The 21,820-nt window shown below is 45.8% G+C and overlaps 2 non-coding genes across 2 annotated transcripts; one reads left to right on the forward strand and one right to left on the reverse strand.

The window, feature by feature from the left end:
* Positions 1-9,831: 9,831 nt before the first annotated feature.
* Positions 9,832-9,913, reverse strand: TRNAS-GCU (transfer RNA serine (anticodon GCU)). Its single transcript has one exon. It is a non-coding gene; the product is annotated as a tRNA-Ser (tRNA).
* A 718-nt stretch (positions 9,914-10,631) lies between these two features.
* On the forward strand, positions 10,632-10,703 carry TRNAP-CGG (transfer RNA proline (anticodon CGG)). Its single transcript has one exon. It is a non-coding gene; the product is annotated as a tRNA-Pro (tRNA).
* The last annotated feature ends 11,117 nt before the right edge of the window (positions 10,704-21,820 follow it).

The following is a 21,820-nucleotide window of genomic DNA, read 5'->3' on the forward strand; positions in this document are numbered from 1 at the left end:
GGAGGAGCCTAGAGAACAACCAGGGAAGTAAATCATTCCTGGTGATGTCCTGGAGCCCATGATTGTACTCAAACAGTTTTAACCAATCCAATACATCCAATCTCGGTTCATACATACCCACTAATTTCTTCGGCATCCGGGGTCTTTTGGGACTGGAGCTCCTAGAGGAACCAGAGGAGAGAGAAGCATTTTCCACAGACAACTTTTTCATCTCTAGTTCGTGATTAAGTTCCATTTCCCTGAGCCTTAACTCAGCTTGCTTCTGTTGAGCCTGGGCATTCATCCGTCTGAACGCGAGCTCTTGGTTTCTTTCAGATTGAGCCAAGAACCGTTTGCATTCTAATTCGAGCTTCATTTTTTCAAAATAAGCAGGGTTACATGTGGGACCTGGTATGGGCCTCGTAGGTACAGCTGGTAAGGCAGGTAGAGGAGCAGGGGAGAAAGTTCCGTTAGCCTCTCCTTCCTCTCCAGTCTCTTCGGAGGCCTGGGTTCAAATCCCACTGCTGCCACCAGTGTTAGGCGGAAACCTGTGCAGTTCCCTCTGGGACCACTGCAAAAGATTTAGGACTACAGGTGTTTGGCAGTAAACCCACTTGGTAGCAGTCTGTACCACACAGATTCACTTAGTACCTGTGGCTGAGCAGTCAGACTTCCCTCAAGAAGAGTTAGGCAGTATGCGGAGTATACAATATAGGTCAATCCACACAGTAGAACAAGCAAACACGGAACAAGGCTTCGGTGTAAAGATATAAAGGTATTTATTTATAACAACACATCTATAGAAAACACTCTGGCACTAATACGGCAAGCAACTTCAATCACAATTACTATACGAAGAAAAAGATCAATCCCCCTAACAATAGTTCGACAAGTCTAGGTTTACCGGCATCACTTATTTGCAGACAGAGGTGTATGCTTTAACCTAGATGGCACTCTAGTATTCGTTAGGACGGGAGAGAAAAATAAGGCAGGTTATGAAGTCAACTCGGTACCAATACTTTACGGACAAATGCAAGGCAAGTAAGGCAGGGTCTACTGCAGATCACAAAGTTCAGAGGCCAGGCCCACTCGGAGAGAGGCAAGGCGATATGTCCCAAAAGTGTCTCAGTGGAAATGCGCTTCGAGTCTTTATCGCAAAATTGATATGGAAAGATTGCACCAGTTCAGAACAACACGTTAAAGAAAGCTTGGAGGCGACCCAATGGAAAGGCGAGGATTAAGACACCTCACTCTATCCGGCAGAAAGGGAAGCCAGGTGGACACGGTACCTTGTTTGTGGAGAGACAGCTCCGGCGGGGGCAGTTGTTCCTGGTAGTGGATGGCACGTCGGGTCTTTGCCACGAGTAGAGATGATCTCGTCGTCGAAGAAAAGTGAAGTCCGGTGCACCACCAGGGAAGAGACCAGCCGCGGAGTGCTCCGTCACAAGGCACCACCTTTTGGTCGTGGTACAGGGGTAGTGGCTATCCGGTTGCCGAGGGGCTCTGCATGGGCAATTCGACCACTGCGTCCTGGAGCGAAGAAAAAGCAAAGGGGACTGGTTGTTCCCACCAGTCAGGGGAAGAGACTCTCCGGCTGGGAGATCTCCTCTGTCGTCGGGAAGTGGTGAGTCGGTTCCGCAGGGCTCCACCGGAGGTGTCGTCGTTGCAGGTCGGCTCAGCTTTACCCTCGTCGGATTCTTAGGTCCTGTGGCAACTTCTGAAGATCCAGTCCCAAAAGCCCTGCTTTTATGCAGAAAACCCCCATTCATTCAGCCTAGCTGTAAATCAAAACACGCTAAGTGGTGAGCGGGGTGGCTCACCACTTGGGCCAATCACACCAGAGTGAGACTGGAGTTGGCAAGGCAACTCAGTCCAGGGTGCCTAAACCCCCTCCCACACCCCTGTGGTAACCCAGACAGAATGGCACCACTTTGGAGGGTCTCTGTACAGAAGCCCGCCAAAAGTGGAACAAAGGGCTCAAACTTTGGTTTAGGAGTCACAGAGACGAACACAGACGCCATTTTAAAAACCGAGTTCTGGCAGAAAATACCATCCGATAGACTTATTTAAGATAAGTAAATCGGTGGTATGTTGGAGATTAACGAGGAAAAGTATCAATCTCCAACAATGGGAAGAATCCCATAGGGTTATATTTGGGGTCGAATATAACAAGTAGTTTCCACTGCCACCAGCCAAAACTCGACGAGGGGGGACGGGACAGTGCCCCCTCGAATAACAGACCCAGGAGTAATCGAATTACCCCTACTAGTACGTCCACAATAGGATGGTTTGTACTAGTTCTGTTAGTAAATTTAGGTCTAATAAAGCCAATGGTGACTTTACATGCCCGGGGAGACAGTAGTCAGTCCCCGGGTATGGAGTCTATGATGGAGGTCCGCTAGGACGCCCCAGTGCTACGGCACGGAGCGTGCGTTGTAACACACATAGTAAAACATATGAGACCCTATGGAGTAAAAGACCCCATAGCCATAGAACACATTGACATTCAAAGGAATTACACACATTCATGTCCAAGAGTGGGAGAAAAAGAGTCCCACTCTTGGCAGGATGGAAAAAACAAACTCCAGAAATCCAGCAAAGCTGCTGGGGGACTCACTAGGTTAGGAAATTCAGCCTAAACAGAGAATTCTCCCTAACACACGGGACAAGGGTTGGATTTGGCTTTTGTACCTAGAAATCTCACATTTCAAAAAATACCCTTTCTCATCAGATTACACCACAGATGCCAGCATATTCAGATATTTTGGTGAATCGCAAAAACCTTGTTGGATGACTGTGCAACATATTGGGGCGAAGCTACCATATTTTCTTGTTTACGCCCAAACTACATTACTGAAAAATATGGCATTTGGTGGCCTGATTTCCTATCACCTACTACACCTTTTCTCAAATGTTTATGATTGTCAGATTTATACAGAGAACACAATTAATATTTGTTTGATAACTTTTGATAGGTTGGTATCGCCAAAGCTGTTTTGGAACCACCAGAAGCAGGTCACTGACATCTTTTCCTAAATCGGAACATGAAAAATGTATGATTAATACTTCCCAATGTATTCCAAAAATTGCATATCTCCCATTGTGTGCAATGGGTGTGAAGCTCTGCCTTCACTCTTCCCCCTCTGTAAGCAGAGATTGGGTTCTTAGCCCTGATTTCAAGAGAGACCAATTTGTTTAGGTTAGCTTACAGCTTCAAAGGGTAATTACTAAGTTTACGATGGCCTGGGTGCTATTGGTCCTAAAACTTGAAGATCCACAGAATTCCACAGCTCATTTACATGGTAACACAGCTTGGGAAGGCATGGTTTCACACCTGGGGTTCATTTCTAGGAAGTGAAACTTAAGAGTTGCCTTTTCCCAGCATTTTATATTTGATCCAACTTTAGCAAATGCATACAAACTAACATGTACCCCTTGTCACAGCACTTTCCTGCAACAGTGATTACTGACGGCTACATATATGTTTAAAGACTTCAGCTGTACATTTGAATAATTAAAGCGTTGATTTGAAGACTCAATCGCAATGTCACTGGCGTCAGTTTTAGCCGTGAAACCTTTCATGATGTTATAGTTCCACATTTCCTTGTAAATTCTGGTTAATAAAAGATTATCTGTGATGGGCTCATGATGAAAAAACTTGCAGTTCTTTGGTGGCATTCATACACAAAGTTTGAAGAGTAGATCTTTAATTGAAAATGAGAGGAAAGACAGATTTCTGAAGACAATCATTCTTGTTGGAGTAAAACCCCAGTCTGTTGTGCAGGCTTGCACACATTTTGGCCCTTTCATTTACATGCTGGATGTCGCCATTTTTGCCAAGGGGGTCTCATCCTTTCCAGACCTTTCTCACCAATATCATGAGGTCTTCCCCTCATGTGTAGCAAGGAATATTTTAAGGCATACGCGTGCCTAGATGCCTAAATTGGCTCCTTCGTGTTTGAGCAAGAGAATCATTTTGCATGTACTCCAGATCAGGCCTTTTGCTGAGGGGCATATCTCCCCCTCTGACTCTGGCCTGTAATCATGGCTTTTTAGGTCTATTTCACCTCACAAATCCCCCCTCCTAGAACTGAAGCAACTATATTGAGAGAGAGAAGAGCTAGGAGAAAATTGGGTGCTCCTTCTGGGATAGCCTGGGTCTACCCCAGGGGTCTCCTTTAGAGAATGCCTGCTCCTGGTTCATTCAAGGACTTCCCTTCAGAGTGTGTCTGCTCTATTTTGGCTCCTGATGGAGTGGTGTACTGGTACGTACTCACCCTCTTCGGATTTTGAATGTTCCATTAGGTTGGGGTTCCTGGACCTCTCCCCGTCCGGAGGCTCTCCTCTGGCCTTTAGAATCAAGGAGATAATAGATCTGCCAAGAAGAACAAAGAGATTAAGTATTTTACACAATACAATTTTTCCAATAGGGATCTGACAATAGATAACAAAGCAGCAGGAGAGATACGCATGAAGTGTACATTTCAAGCAAGCATTTGGTTTTCGACATACAAATATTTCCCAAACAGTGGTTCCTTACATTTTTCATTTTCGTAATCTTTTCAAAATAAGTATAATTGTTCGACTCCCTGTTATAGTAGGATTTTCTTTATTCAGGTTCCTGTTCCTTATCTTTACTCTTCGGAGGATTCCTGGGCTCTACCCTCACTGGGTTCTTCAATCAGTCGCAAATTCTGCCTGGGATGGCAGCACTTCAACTGATAGATGTGCACCAATTTCTCTTCCGTTTGTTCTCCTTTAGGAATGCAGAATTATAAGTGACAGGTGAGATTTTGTCTACAATTTTAAAGGGGTCGCCCCAGGAGGGAAGGAATTTCCGCTCCTAGGTCTGGTTCCTCTGAAAATTGTACTAGAAGACCCTGTCTCCTACTTGATATAATTTTTTAGTGGTCTTTAAATTGTAGTGGGTTTTCATCCCCTCTGCCGATTTTTCCAGATTGCGCTGAGCATACATAAAATCATGCTGAAGGTGTCTTCTCAGATTCTCACTATATTCATGTATCCTGGATGCGTTAAACAGGTTCTGCTCTTGCGTTCTGTAGAGCAGATGCTATGGTAACACCATTTTTTGTCCAGTCATTAGCTCGAATGGAAACAGCTTTGTCATAGAAGATGGGGTAGACCTGATGGCCATCAGGACAAGTGGTGATTGGATGTCATAACTAGGCCCAGAGTCCATAACAAACTTCTTTAGGATGCTCACAATCATTTTATTGTATCTCTCAACTCTCCTACTAGAGGCTGGTGGTAGGCAATATGGAGTTTTCTCTTTACCCCAAGTATCTCCCACATCTTTGTCATCACCTTGCTGGTGAAGTGACTTCCTCGGTCACACTGAATCCTTTGGAGGAGGCCGAAATGCGCGAAGATTTGATTGATCATCAGGGCAGCTGCTGTTTCTGCCTTGCAACATGGGGCCGGGAGACATTCCACCCTTTGGTAAACAAGCATGTTACCATTAACATGTACTTGATTTCTCTAGAGGAACGAATCATGGGCCCGATGAAATCTACTTGTAAATGTGGCCAGGGCAGTGTCATTCCTATTTTCTGGAGGGGAGCTCAGACAGTGAGTGAACTTTGCTGAAATTGCGCACACACTAGACACCCCTTCAAATATTGGTTGTGGTCCTGAGCCATGTGTGGCCTGTGTGCAGCCTCGCGCAAGATTTCCAAAGTAGTATGAAACCCCTGATGACCAGCTGTGTCTGCGTCATGGGCGTGATTAGCATATGGCTTCGGAATGAGGTAGGCACCACCCACTGGTCACATCCAGTGATGGATCTCTGTACCAACAAACCGTCTTGGATTCTGAATGTTTTGGGAAATTTCATCAACACCCGGAGATCCTCTTTCCTGGTGTAATTGTTTTCGGTCAGAGCAAAATTCACAGGGTCTTCAATGTGTTGATAACATTTCCCAATTATCGGATCTCGTTTTTGTGACGTGAGCAAATTAGCATCTGGCGTCTCCTTACTCTACTGGGCAGTTGAGAGTTAATTTTGGGCATATGTTTGGGACCTGGTAACAGCAGCGACCTGGATTTCCCCCAACAGGAACTCAATCTCTGTGAGATCACCATGGACAGCTCTGGTTTTGGCCAGCTGGTCAGCCAGGTAATTTCCGGATTTGTCTGGTCCCTCTATTCTGGAATGATCCATGACCTTCTTCCAGTAGATGGATATCTCATTAGAGGTGACCAGATCATTGATAGATTGTATTAGTTTGCCAGGATTGAGTGGGTTAGTGTTTGCACACAGCATCCCTCTGGTTTCCCAATTAATCAGGTGCTGAACGAACCCGTTCGGGACATAATCTGAATCCATGATTATTATTAGTTTGTGGATTCAGTGTTGCATGGCAGTGAGGATGGCCTGATGAACCGCCATCAACTCCACCACCTGACTTCTTCGAGGACCGATCTTGTATCCGGCTGAGGGCTCCGAGGCCTCATTCACCCAGCCATGCCCAACGCTGGCCATCAGTTCCTTTTCCTGATTGTTCTCAACATGGTAGGAGCACCCATCCATATAAACTGTGGGCATCCCCTTGCATGTGTCTTCTTCATAGACTTTGTGCAGGGAATTCAGGTACACCTCCATGCTGTCTTGTGTTTTGATACTTTTGTCCTCGAGACAGTTTTCTCGAGCACAATCCTGCAAGTCAGTCAAACCTTGCGCGAGGTGACTTTTCTTGTTTTGGCCATATCTCACCTCCGCAGGAAAGCCTTGCATGGACAGAATCCATGAAGTATTTCTGGAATTATTCACATTCCCCACATATATTCTGTCACTTCAAAGGTATTTAAAAGGCTGGTGAGGAGTCTCAATGATGATGTACTCCTCCTAGCCCCTTGATCTGCATATGAATCTGCCCTTCTTCCTCTCTATGTAGTCTATGCCTGCCTGGGTCTGAGGGTTGCTTATGCCCTCTACTGGGGGTCCAAATACCTCAGAGTTTATTATACATTCATTTTCAGGAGCTTTGTTTACCGTGCCTCTGGGCCGCTGGTGTTGCCACCCTCTGTTCCTCAGCTTCGGAGCAGCGCCCACAGTGCTGTGTCTGGTGAATTAGCAAGTAGTTGGCACGTGTATATGTTGCCTTTGCCTTATAATTCTCGCCTCTCTTCTCATCTGGATTGTATAAGGGTCTTTTCCAGCACCTTACTGTCTTATCAGATTGTTGCTGGGCAGTGGGTGTACCAGGGCCTTTACCATCCGTGCTTCCGGCTTGGCAGTGTTAGACTTGTGGCCCCCCCTAACTTTGGTGATGTGCCAACAGCTCCAAATACATTGTGTCTGCGGGCTGTCCATTGGTGTGTGTGCTGCTTTAAGACCCTTGCAGCCCTTGTTGCAGCTGAGTCTGATTAGAGTCCCCACCCCAAGACTGCTTTGTGGTGTTAAAACTGATTCTGACCTTCTGTGACAGTCTCCAAGGCCCCCTCCGTTAGGCTTCCTCACAATGGTCCTTATGGTATTCCAACGTGGCTGGGGCTAAGCACCCCTACTCCTCTATCCCACGCATTGGACGTTGCCAACAACACTCTAGATCCTCTTTTCGGGGGCATAAGAACACTCAATGCCTTTCGGTCTGCTGTGCACCCTTAGTCGATGTTGAGTGAATAGTTGTGGGTCCAAAACGACTTTGAGTGAGTCTTACTGGCGTGTGACATATAAATGTTCACCCTCCTCGGCACTTTAAGTACATTAGTACTCAGTTTGCATACTCTCTGTGGGCACTCAGCACATCTGCTCCCTGTTCTTTGTTTTCCAGCTTTCCTTGCCACGTCATTCGTTTCTCGAAGCTGGCTCTTCATGTGGGCTCTGGTGCGGCTTCCCCTTGAGATCAGGGCTCTGTTTCGATTCAAACACGCTGTGTGGATTCTCCTTTCCTTTGTTCTAGGCTAGGCGCCATTTTGTTGCACTCGCCCGCAACACCATCCAAACTTTTCTTCCGTGTTCTGGCCTTCATGCAAGTCTCATCTGGGTTTTCAGCACTATGTGCCCGGCATATTCATGCTGCTGTGGCTTCCGTTTTACTGTTCATATCTTGTTTATTATACCTGTTCAGCATCCGGATCTTCATCGGATCAGCAGGAGCTCCGAGATACAGGTCTTTTACGTGGCCATGTAGCCACGCCCCCTTCCTTTAGCTTTTTATCTTTCCAAAGTGGGTCACTAAAATGAGTAGCATTGAACAGGGCAGTGCTATACAAATGCATGACTGCTATGTATGTAGGTGCTATGTATGGAAAAGTGAATGTGTTGTTCCTGTTCTACATACATCCTCTTTCTTCAAAATAGAGTGCATTGTGCCTTGTTTTTACAATTCATTTTGTGAGATTTGTCCGGTGAACGATCACGTGAGACTTGCTGATTGTGTTGTGCTTCAGTGCTCGGATGAGAATGGCCTAGTGTTTCTAGCATTCACAAGGCAGTTCTGTGACACTGGCTCACTGTTTTTATGGGTCATTATGTGAGTCAGACCTGGTGTTTCAGGGAGCAATTGTGAGATTGGTTGTGTCTTGGTGAAGCATTGCGTAATAATCTTAAGAATTGAGCCATTTTTAGTTTTGGCTGTTGGGTGCACTGAAGAACCACCTATTACCTGAATTGATTGCATTGGAGTAAAGCTAGGTGAGCGATGTCAGCAGGGATACAGGGCTTGTGGATGTTATTTATTTATTTACCTACCCAGTGACTGCCCATGGCCAGGCTAATCTCTATGCAGCCATTCGGGTCACTCCCTGCCCTCATCTCCCAATATACATCGTCCTAGGATCTCTTTATCAAGCAGTAACAGCAAACGTGGTGATGCGAGTGACTGCCATTATTTCAAAGTATTCTTAAGAGTTAATTGCTTAACTGTAGCTATAACTGTGCTGCTGGTGTAATAAGATTGTCTTAAACACGTGTGCGTTCAGCCACTTTTTAAACCAGTATGTGTGTCCTTTCAATAAAGTCCTGTTAAAAATAAAAAAATAAAATGCTAAAACTATTGGCTTTGCCAATACGTGTCTTTTTTTGGATCGTGCACAGGGACCTCCTGTCACATGCGCCCGAACACTGCGGGCGTTGCCAGAGGAGCCGGCGGTTGTCGGCGTGTTGCTGTTGGGCTGCATTTTATTTCCACATGTGATCCGCTTTGTCACACTCAGGGATTCAGGGCGCGTGCCGGCACCAAGCGGGACCTCGCCGCGATTCCGACGATGGTCGGGCATGACCCACCAGCAACGCACACCGACAGGTAATTACATAACCAGGAACTTCGGTGGAATTACATAACTGATCTTCCCACAAACCCTAAACAATATTAGCAGCTCCTTCCGCAATGCCCACGAATTCAAGAAATGTCTGAATGCATTTGTAGCGTGACTGATGTGTAGGGCCCTTATTTATCCTCGGGGATTCTGCTAATTGTAATTGTAACAGTAATGCTAATTGTAATTACTGGTCAGCAACACTTGTACTGAATCCGGCCAGGGCCAAACTCCGCCTTTCATCCTTACCAAACACTGTGGGTGAGAAGATGCCTGAGGCTTCGTAGTGCTGTGTAAAGGCAAATTAGTAGTATTATAAGCACTAAGAAATTACCAATAATGAAAATAAATTACCCTTGAGTGGGATGGTAATTTTCGGAGAATTGAGGCAGCTTGTACTGGTATCAGTCGTTCCCTCTCCCTGAACACTGGTGTATGTTTTGGCATCACAGAATGATTAGCGTTCATCTGTCAGGGAAGGACAAAGAAAGATCCGTAGCATTGTAGTAAATTAGATATTTTTTTTTTTGGTAAAGACCACCACGAATATTTAAAACGTGTGAAGAAAACGGACGACAAGGATGGGATTCGGACCCACGCGTGCAGAGCACAATGGATTAGCAGTCCATCGCCTTAACCACTCGGCCACCTCGTCTGCATAGGACATGCCTGAAGCTTTAACTTTTTATTAGTGAAGTAGAGCTTGTCTGTGTGATTGAACCTGAATTGCTTTTACTGCACACCACAGCAAGCTCTGCGCTGTGGGACATAGTGCTGCATTCTGGCCGGGCAAACTTGACGAGCAAAAGTATGATATTATATTCACTCATTAACTACTATCATTCCTGCATTCCCGTGTTATCATTTACACGATATCAAGGAAAGCCTCCGCTCCACGTCCCACCGGCGAATCATGGCTCTTTTAACCGGAGTCAGGAACAGGTGTGCTCAATAGATCAATGGCCTGTTTCATTTCACCAGGAAGAGGGCTGTGGCTAGACCTGTCACCTGGAAGAGGGGCGTGGGTAGACCTGTCACCGGAAGAGGGGTGGCCACGCCCCTTAGAGGCAATGATGTCACTTACCAGGTCATTGCAGGGTCATCATACCACTCACACTCAGAGGAACTGATGCTACAGACCATGTCACTGTGGCAAAAGGCTGTGAATGACCCTTTCACTATAAGGCAGTGATGCCCTAAACCTAGTACTGTTACTGGAGGGAACTGTTACCACTAACCCCATGGAAAAAAATATTTTTGCTTGACTGGCTCTAAGACTTTAAGACTAAAACTTAAACAACAGCAACCCAGTTGCATCAAGAGCTAGATATTGAGTGACAAGGACACATGATGGCAAGTGGTCGTTGTGCAGTGGCTCGTTGGTCTAGGGGTATGATTCTCGCTTCGGGTGCGAGAGGTCCCGGGTTCAAATCCCGGACGAGCCCTTTTATTAATTTCACAAAATGAATACTTATGTATTTTATGTTATTTGACCTCAACACTTTTGATCACATTAATGCCGCTGAATAGCGGAAATAAAGCAAAGCTCCTTAATAGTTCCAAATAAAATAAATTACATTGTTGTGAGGCTCGGACATAAGGTTCACGCCCACCTCAGGTTTACGGTCAGTCGACATGTTCTTAAAATGATATGTGTCTGATTTTGCGACTTCACGTAGCTATGTATGCCAATGAACAATGGGTACAAACTTCAGAAGACGTTTCCTGAAACCACGTTTGTAAGGTTTGCACAAAGCAAGCGACAGAAAATAAACTATCAGGTTAAACACAGCGCGCACTGAAGCGAGGAGGTTTCGCAGCGCTGGAATATTGGACACGGCGAAAAAACACCGTTTAAAGCGCTCCCAGTGACTCCTCCCAAAATGAAGCCTGTTTTTAAATAATGGTTTGGGTTAATATAGGGAGAGCAGCTCCATAGGCAAAGTCATTGAAAATACTGTATTTCTTGTAAATTAAAATGTCAAAATGTGTTATTTACTGCATTTGTTATGTAACTTGGTCTTATATAGGGAGCCGTCGGCCAATTACGGTTACTTCTTGGCGCTAGATTATGTAGAAGAGGGGCTGGGGGGCTTTAGTGGGGCAGGGGCTTTACTGGGGGGAAGAGGAGGCGCGAAGTGCAAATCCTGCATGTCAGGCGCAGATCCTGAAGTACCCGTGGTGTGTGTGCCAGTGAGATTCTAGGTGAGTTGGGCATGTGTGGGTTGTGTTGCCGTATGGGCCACCGGTGTGTTGCTCTCTTACATCCTGATTCATCCTAGGAGCCAGGGAATGCAAACCATAGAACTGATATTGTGGGGTGAGTCCAGGCAGGGCCGGCCTTAGGGGCCCCCCAGGTGACCGTCTGGGGCGCCCTGCCATTTGCCCCCCGCTACGCCAGCACAGGGGAGTATTTCAAGTTCTCCCCCTAGCTGGCGTGATGGGAGAAGACATAGCAGGCACCCTATTCAAATTAAATGTGCTGCGCTCTCGGGAGCTAGTCGCAGTTTCATAACAATAGGGCGCTGATGCTTTCACATCAGCGCCTATTAAAAAATGTGTCCCAAACCCCCCCTCCCCGTCCCACAGGACCAGGGGGGCAGAAGGGGCACATTTTGCTGCCCGGAGCTGCCACCATTAAGGCCAGCCCTGAGTCCAGGGCCAGCTGAAGATGTGTTGGGCTCCTGGGGGCTCATTTCAAAATGGTGTTGTTGGGGGGTGGGGGCGGTGCATGCCTAAAGCCAGGAAAACAAGTCTGACGTACCTGTGGGGTGCATAGACTATAATGGAGAGATACAGGACTGGAGTGTGGAGGGTGAGTAGCTGCATATTATGACAGGACAGGGTTATTAGCCTCTGCCCCAAACAAAGAAAGGCAGCCAGCGAGGAGCTGAAACCAGAAATTCCTCTGAACAGCTCTCTTTGTCAGCAAGGTGTTAATGTAGTCAAAACCGGTATGAAAAGGCAGGGAGGTTATAAGAACATGGCTGGATAATATAAGTCCCATGGGCGCTGACAACCTGAGGGCACTGCAACGTCAGCCTGTGGTGTTTTGCTTTGTAATATGCATGACAACATTGGAGCAGCAGCTCAGGCCCCCTCAGGTTCGCGACCTATTTCAACTGAAAGAGTACCCTTAACCCCTTAGCGCCAGGGTACGACCCATTGAGGCCCATTGTGTCATTATCCAAAAACAAATGATATGACAGTTATTTTAGAAAGAGTAAAGGTTAAGGAAAATAATACAAACTAAATACAGAAATTAATACACATATTAAACATCTCATGTTCCCGTTGCATTATGCAGAGAGTGAATATAGGTATGTAGCAACATTCGGAAATCAATTAATACTATGCTTCACAGTGTACATCACACAATAAAAGACAGTCTGTCATGGTATACATGTCAATGTGCCATTGTGTTATACAAAAGATAATTTACAGACCAAACAACATTCTAAAAAGATATAGGGATGTACTCATAGTCACCAATATATATGCCTAAGTGGAATCCCAATTGATCCTAATTGTTGTCCACCTATATAAAACAATTGCCAAGTAATGGGACCATGTAAAATGGAAATCAAAAAAGGCAAAGCGGTTCTACAGTAACTTTGAAAGGGGAACCTTAATACGTAAACAAGTGCCTGAGGCATTGGAAAACCTGGAAGAACAAGTACTGCCTTCAAAATAGTGTGCCAAATCCTAAAAATTGTGCAGGAAAGTGCATTAGTCAATGTATTAGCAGCATCATCAGAGTGCAAAAAGCAATAAAGTGCTTATAACGTTACATAAATAGTGGTCAATGTATTGATATGGTAGCATGTTAGTTCCCAAGTCCGCCACCTTTCAGTATTCTTGCTCTTATGCGCCATGCTTGATGAATGTAGCTTGCTACAAAAAACACTACATTTATGTCATTGTTGCTCTTGAGGAGCAAAAGAGCATCACCTGTTCGCCGTATACCATGTGCATTACATACTGCCTTTAGGAACTTACACCTTGCCACTCGATAGCCCTGACAAAAGAACAAAAATTGGCCATTGGATTCCCTGCCGATACGACATATCAAACATAACTGATTTCCGGCAGACTCACACTTGTTAGTATGGTAAGCCAGGTTCAGTTGATAAAATTGAAATTCCAGGTACAAGGTGCGTGCAAAGGGGGATTGACCAGGTCTAAGCATTTTTCAAACCCCAGGGCCAGTTTACTGGGCAGATATGTAATCCCCATGGCCAACCCACTGCACGCATTAACCAATTTCACTTCGGCTATCTCCTGTGAGGTACCTTTAACTTTTTCTATGTCACCTGCGATGATACCCAGGAACTTTTGTGACAGACCAAGTGTTCTATTTACCTTTAGGCAGCATCATCAAAAGCCTTAATGAACATTCCTGAGCAGTACCGACTGTTTAGTCACACAGAGACGTTCTTTTCATCTCTGCTGTCACCTGAATTCCAGACCGTGGCAAATGCCAAGTGGCTCCAGGTGACCAGGTATGAACTCTTACTGGTTATCAATTAATCTAAATCAGCGTTCAGTGCCATCAAAGAATTACTACGGGCCCTGCGGCTTATAACCTTACAAAATAGGCGCATACTCAATCTCTAACAGCTATGGAGGGAGTGGTTTGTCAGAAGATAGGGAGCACGTGCTGCATCTTTGGGTCCTTGACACAGACTATCGCTGCCTTACACAAGCGTACAGTAATCATGGAAAATGAGGCAGGAATTACAAATGATCTGTGGTTGGATCTGTTTTAGTTTTCTGGGTGCCGTTGTAGAGGAGGTCCCACATATGGCCTACACTCCAGCCAACCATTTTGAGGTACCAGGAACATACTCGCCAAGATATGTGATGTATGAGGAACAATTAAACCAACAGAGAGCAGCACTTGAACTCTGCCCGGTGCCCATCAGGAAAGCAATACCTGTTGAAGTGCCCATAACGAGACAACCATGGGCGGCCCGGTACCCGCTGAGACAACCGTACCAGCAGCTGACATGAAATGAAGATTACCTACAGTCTGACCCCGAAGAGACCCAAAGGGCATTATGGAAGGCGAATGGTGACGACACAAGGGCCCGGATAGGCTCACAAATGAACGAAACGACAAGCAAAGAACGACACGTAAAGACGAAATATAAGGAATAATGGTGTAATAGACTTAGAAGAAGAGGCGATGTTGAAATGTAAGGAAAAGTAGCTGTAAAGCAGAATGGAACTATTCAACCAGCTAACGCCTGTAAATCGGCTTGAAACGCAAGAAGCTAAGAAAACGTTACTGCTTACAATGCTTACTAGAAGAATAGAGCGGCAAGCGCCAACTATGTATCTACCGCAAAGAAGCACACTATACATATAAGTGCGACTTCATTTTACAAAAAACAGAATTAAGCCCAGGCTGCAAGGGGTCAAACAGGCCGAGATTCATATTCCAGCTGAAGTCAGAAGGGAGAGCGGAATCGAAACTCAGTGAGAAGCAGCTCATGCCTGGGAATTCAAGGTCAATCTAAGGAAGGGAGAAGAGCAATAACTTCGAAGAATCGAAACTTCAGAGCATAGCAGCTGCCCCGTGAAGGTCGATATAAGGAGGCGCAGGCAGGTGGCAAGGCTAAAGGAGGAATGAAATACACAAACAGAGGGAAAACGAAGCAGATTCACAGTGAACTGACATGTGACCAGCCAAGCGCGAAGAGGTACCAACGCCTGATGTCACCCAGAACCCGAGGATGCCATAACATTTCCTGATAAGAAGCTACAGTTTCGAGGCCATCCTCAGCCAACTAATTGACACACAGCCCTAAAGTACTGATTTATGGAGGGGAGGCAGGGTGAATCTTGGGGCACAAGGCACCTGGGTGTCCATTCTGCATGCTGCTAATTAAAGTGGAGATGTATGTCTAGGGGTGTAACCTACCCAATCACAATGGACCAAATAATCTAGGGTCCTATAGCTGGTAGAACCAATGAGACGTCATACTTGTAGTGACATCTATCACAAGTGATGTAGAGGGATGGGCATAGACACCCACCCGATAAGAGTTATCCAATCCTCACACTCTGTTACCATATACAAATATAGCACCTATACTTAAGTTACCTTTCCCAACCAATAGAATTGTATGACAACCTTTTGAGTGTTACACGTCAATGATGACAAATTTTGCCTATAAGAATTGCTGTCGGAATGAAGAGTTTGGGAGTTGAAGCGAGACGGGCGATCGCATCACTGTTGATTTCCATTGTTTCCCCATTTTTCGTACTTGTCATTAAACAGACTTCCCTTTGCCAAACTACTGAGTTGTCCTTATTGAGTGGTGTTGGAGTAAGAGAGTCCTGCACCCCATCCTCCTCAAGGTGCAGCTATCTCATCTTAAAAGTACTTGAGGGCGAGCTCTGATGCCATGGGCCCATCAGAGGTCGCTCCGCCCTTTTGTACACTTGGTAGCAGTGAGGATGGTTTTGACCATCAACTATTGAATATCGATTATTGATAAGACACCTATTGACCGTCGACACAAAGTAACTCTAGGTCTTCGGCAATATCACGAGTCCTTTGCCATTTTGGCCGAGTAGACTGTGAAGCTTCCCGTGGACAATCATAGCATAAACTTGTCCAAAAAACTGCAGTGGGTTTGAAGGTACCCGTTTTACAAACAGAAACCCTTCCATTCCTACGGGCAGTGGATCAGACGAAAGACTAAAAAAGGCGGTAAAGGAGGCGGTGATCCCGAGGATTCAGAGAGGAACCATGCGAGCGGTGAAACAAAAAATTCAATGCTTTGGCAAATGTCTTATTGGCATTAGAACAAGTAAGGGAAAAGGTAACGGAGGGAGGCGGAAAAACAAAATAGTCCAAAGTAGAGAAGACTGTATATATATAAGGGGATAATGACGCTAGAATAACTGAATAAGATAGAGGATACCGGGGTAGACACCCGAGAAGAGAGAGGATACCGGGGTAGACACCTGAGAAGAGAGTGTATACCGGGGTAGACACCCGAGAAGAGAGACGATACGCCTTGTTCCTGCGCTTTAATATAGCTGTCAGAAGAAAAGTGAACTCATAGTCCTACATAATAGGGAAAAAATAGGCTACTATGACAATTAAAGACGTCATAAAAGGAGTTCATTTAAACTCCATGTCGGGATATTGATTAGAAGGCAGAGATATCTGTGTCCAGCTGGTGCCTGTCTAGTCTGTTTGATGTTTGTCATACGTGTTATATTGATGTGTCACACGTACGGAAATGTGTCTTTGTGTTGTTTGAAATTGATCAAGGGATTTTACGCGATTCTATAGTTGAGAGGGAATCGCACCTGAATTGATGTTCTTGAGTAAATTGGTGATATAAAATTTTGGCGGGAAAAGATCGGATTAGAGCTTGCAGTATTTGGTGCTCGCTCATATTGTTGGGAGTGGTGAAATTGCATGAAAGTATTGTTAGAAACAAAATTCAAGCATGGAAGATATTACTCCACTAGCTCACTTATGTAAACAATTGCCTAAACATGCGCCCAAGCTTACGAAATACAGTACAGTGTGGGTTAAGAGTACAGCCCACAAGATGTTTATGCCGTGGCCACAGAATGGGTCCTTATTTAAAGCCATTTTACAACATATGATGACTTATTTGCATGCCACGTATACAGGCAAAAAACTAGCGAAACGCCTCGCTGTTCTAGAACTTTGGAAAATGTTCGAACAGTCGTAAGAGGAAGAGCCACCTGCAGACTGGATATTGAATGTATGCACGGAGGGGGGTGAGACGCCTACCGCGCCACCAGCCCCGCCTGAGTCAGAAACCAAAGGAAGTAAGTCAGAGGAACTCTACCCATTAAGAGAGCTTAAGGGAGCCACGGGATATATCAACCCCGCATATGAGTCACCTAAATACAAGAGTGAAGAAAAAATAAAGGGAAAGAGCAGGATAAGCATCTGGCCTCCACAGTCCCGAGGGACAAGGAGAGACGCGATGATGAAAGGAAGGACCAGGCACAGATTAGTGCATCTCTCAGTAAAGAGAGAGAGGGATAGAAATGGCAAGGAAGTGAAGACAGAACGGATGAGATAGCATTCGCAAAAGACGAATGGCTGGGGGGACAGATATTGTTAAAACTGGATGGTAAAGTAAGTGATGATGTGAGACCGAGAGAGAAGTCTGATGAGACACAGAAAAAGGAAAAGGAGAAGGAAAGGGAGATTAGGGACGAAAGAATAAAAAGGAAAGATAGGCTGAGGCGAGAAAAGCTATATCGCGAACTGCAAGGAAAGCCGCTCAGTTGCAAACAGATAGCAGCCTATGACCAGTACAGACAGAACCTGCAAAGGTTCGAAGAAGAGCAAAGAGTAAGTGAAAAAAAATAACGAGATGGGAAGATGAGGAAATTAGAAGGGCAAATGAATGTAGAAACAAAAGGAGAAAGGAAGAAGAGAAGGTCAGAGAAGAAGCAAGGAAGCGCAAGGAATTCGATGATGATACTGAACATAAGCGTAGACAAAGGGCATGCGATCTCGAGCATCTGGAGCGGGAAGTTAAAAAACCTGATGCTGTTGTAGAATGGGAAGACATTGAAGAATTCTTTCCTGCGTACGACTCAGTATCAGGCACGAGTGGGGCAAATACTGAAGATGACTTCGACACCAGAAGCATCGGGGAAACGATCGATAAAATATATGATGAAATGGTGCTGGAACAAATATCCCAAAGGGAAAGGGAAGACCAGCGCTTGGAAAGCACTGAGCTCTATGACACTGAGGATGTCACCCGAAGTAGTGGGAGCAGAAGGCTGTCCCTCGATAGGCTAGACATCCGTAAGAACGACGATGACGCAAGGAGTTGCGCGAATTGGGAACAATCAATGTCCAACTCCGGAGAGGAGATGGAGTGCGAGGCAGATGAAGAAGGGAGGCGGCGCGAAAAGCGGCTCCCAAGGGACAAAGGGGTACGCTGGTCAGACGCTAGCGAGTCCGCACCGAGGATATCAGAGTCTGCCACGCAGCCTGACCGGCATGAAGGAACACCCCATGGTCAGAGGGGGGTGTCAGCACCCGCCTATGTAGACAGGTTGAGGACATTACCAGGTAGACAGCGATGTGGGAATGTTACTCCAGCGATAGACAGGAGAGCTATGGGGAAAGAGAAGGAAGACTGCGCATTCCAATTTCCGCTGCTAGAAGAGGGGGGAGTAAGACCACAATATATTCCATGGCCACACATGGATCGAGAGAACCTGAAAAACAAGCTTCCAATGCTGACATTGGGAGCTGGGAAGTGGATACACGAGTTAGAAAAGATGACATGGGGTGTCACGTTAGCTATAGGGGACATTAAGGGTCTCCTGATCGCCATACTCAGTGAGAGAGCAGACAATGTATGGGCACGGGCTGGGTTCCCTGGTGTTACCATAATTAACACTGCCCATGACGGAGCACCATTCAACAATTGCAGAGCGGCAGTATGAAAAGCGCTACAAGTGCTTTACCCAGACACTTCCGATATGGAAGCTATAATGACTCGGAAAATGAAGGAGTCAAAAGATCATTTAGAAGATGTTCATTTATATCCAGAATTTCCAAGACGCGTGGGTGCTCGAAACACATGAATCTTGGACGAAATCTATACCAGTATTTTACCACGTATTGTGCCAAGGGTTGCCAGAACCAGTGCAGAAGCAGCTCAAGAAATTGGTGGGGGTAGAGGCTAAACCTTGGGCTGAAATACAGTTGACTATTGCACATAACTGTAGATTGTTGCAAGAAAAGAATCGGAAAAAGGAGGCAAATCATAAGGGTGAGGAAGCGAAGCTGGTGCATAGGAAATTATCAAAGTATGCTCTTGAAGGAGCCATGCTGACAAGCCCAGCTGAACAGAATATACCACAGGTAGCTAACCCACAGCAGAACAACCAGGGTAACGTGGGATTGTACCCAAGGGGAAGGGCATTTAGAGGAAGAGGATGGCAGAGTAATCAAGGAGGTTACCAGAGTAATCAAGGAGGCTTTCAATATGTGCAGATGGGCAGTCTAGATATGTCAAATGGACAAATAGCCTGACCACCGCCAGTGTGCTGGCTGTGTGGGCTGACAGGGCATTTGGTGCGCTCGTGCAGAAGCCAAGGCGCGTGGCAAAATGGCCAAGGAATGGGAGCAGGCATGGTGAATCTGCCTGAAATCTCACAACAAGGCTGTGCACAGAATCACACAGTGCAGCAGCAAGCACCAGGCTTGCAGCAAGGTGCACAACAAGGGGTTCAGCCCCCGAACATGGGGAACTAGCCGCAAGGACAATTCCACAGGCATCATCGCAAATGTCACAGGGCACAAACTCCGGAAGGGGAGGCAACCCTGGGAATGGAGAAAATCCACACGTATACAGTGGACCAAACTTATATATGAACTAGGACAGCTCACTGGGAACCCTGATGTGCTCTATCCTATCAGTGACACCAGACCCTAACAGGGAACCAAGGGTGAATGTCGTCATAGTGGGGAAAGAATATTCCTTCTTAGTTGACACGGGTGCAACACCCTTGTGCATACGAGAAGGCAAGTTTTCCTTGTCCGGCAAGGCCATAGATACTCAGAGTTTTACAGGAGCTCACTGTCGAGTTCCCTTTACAGACAATCTCCCAGTCTCCGTAGGAAAATGCGAGATGAATGTACCCTTATATTCATGTCAGACCCCAGTGAACATTTTTGGTCGAGACTTAATGACAAAATTGAACATGACAATCTCGTTCACGGAGGAGGGCATAGTATGCTCCAATCCAGGAATGCATTACTCAACGGTATGCGAAATGATCAGAGCATACTCAGGACGCATAACCAGGAGAGCTATACCATTAGAACCAGAAGTCTTCGCATATGGCATGCGTGTGCTTATGGCGGGATTGCCAGGCCTCGCAGATAGAACTATGAGAACCCCTGACGAGTTCCTAATCAGACCAAGAATACCTATGCATGAAGAAGAGGGACAAGTATTTCCTTAACGATACATACTGCAGCAGTGCAAGGGAAAGTAGCATTGGTCGAAGGGTACAATGATGAAGGCAGACAATGGTGCGCGATTATCGCCATTGAAGAAGGGTATCGAGTGACTGACGTCACCGATGACGATCTATTTGAAGAACACCCTGATTTAGAAGAGACGAGGGTGGAAGTAAGTCTCATATTTTGGGTAAAAATTATCAAACGAGAAGTGCCACCGAGAATGATGTTGGCGCTGATCCGTCCAGCATACTTTGATGATGACATGGCCCAAGTGCCTGTCTCAGTATGGACTACAGGACCTTATGTCATAGGCCTCCTGAAGGGGGTAGGAGAAGTGAAAATTAAAGTGAAACCAGGAGCAATTCCACCAAGAACGCGACAATATTCCATGTCCAGAGAAGCGGAAGAAGGGATAGCAAAGACAATTTCTGCCATGATGGATCAGGGCATCCTAGGGACGTCAGAATCACCCTGTAATACAGTGATTTACCCCATCAAGAAATCAAAAGGAGGGTGTTGGTGTTTAATCCAAGATTTAAAAGCATTAAATGATATTGTTGAAGCCGAGTTCCCTCTAGTCCCTAATCCATCTACGATCCTGTGTAACATACCCATCGAGGCAAAATATTTTACGGTGATTAACCTGAAAAATGCTTTGTTTCAATCCTGTTGCACCGTGACTCTCAAGAACTGACGTCATTTACATTCAGACAAATGTGTCTGAAAAGCACAAGGTTGCCACAGGGGTACTGTGAATCCCTGTCCATTTTTAACAGAGTCCTACAAATGGACCTAAGCAATATTGCAGTAGACACTGTTGTCTTGCAGTATGTGGACACAATATAATCTGCAGCACCACTGAAGAGCAATGCAGACGCGACTCTGTCCAGCTCCTGACTATACTGGCTGGGAAAGGATATAAGGTTGACAAGGAAAATCTACAACACTGTCAACAAGAGGTGCTGTACATAGGCCAGCTAATCTCACATGAAGGGAAAAAGGTGACCCCAGAAAGGGCTGAAGCTATCATGAACACGGCTAAGCCACTCACGATAAAGCAAATCCAGAGCTTTTTAGGTCTGTGCAATTGTGTTAGAGCATGGGTTTTAGATTACAGCACGTATACAAAGCCCTTGCTCCAGGCTCTAAAGAAGGCCCAGGTGACAAAGGAAAAAATTGAATGGACTGAGGCAATGGAAAAGGAGTTTACAGAACTCAAGAGAGCGATCTGTATGGCCCCAGTTCTCAGGATTCCTAATTATGCAGAGGAATTCTACCTATTATCATACACAGATGGCAGTGTCATGACGGCAGTACTCGCTCAGAAAACCTCATTGGGGTACAAGCCCCTGGTGTATTACAGTGGGAGCCTGGACTCAGTCATGAGAGGCCACTTCCCATGCGAACAATGCTTAGCTGCCGCAGCGTTCGCCATAGAGAAGGTGACAACCATTGTAATGGGATGTTCCATGACATTATATGTCGAGCACTCATTATGGAGGCATATGTGGTGGGACTGTAAGGGAGTGAAGGGCTTCTGGAGAGAAGTGCAAACGGAAA

Source organism: Ambystoma mexicanum, chromosome 1p (assembly GCF_040938575.1).
Source record: "Ambystoma mexicanum isolate Mex_15411 chromosome 1p, UKY_AmexF1_1, whole genome shotgun sequence".
Taxonomy (NCBI): Eukaryota; Metazoa; Chordata; class Amphibia; order Caudata; family Ambystomatidae; genus Ambystoma; species Ambystoma mexicanum.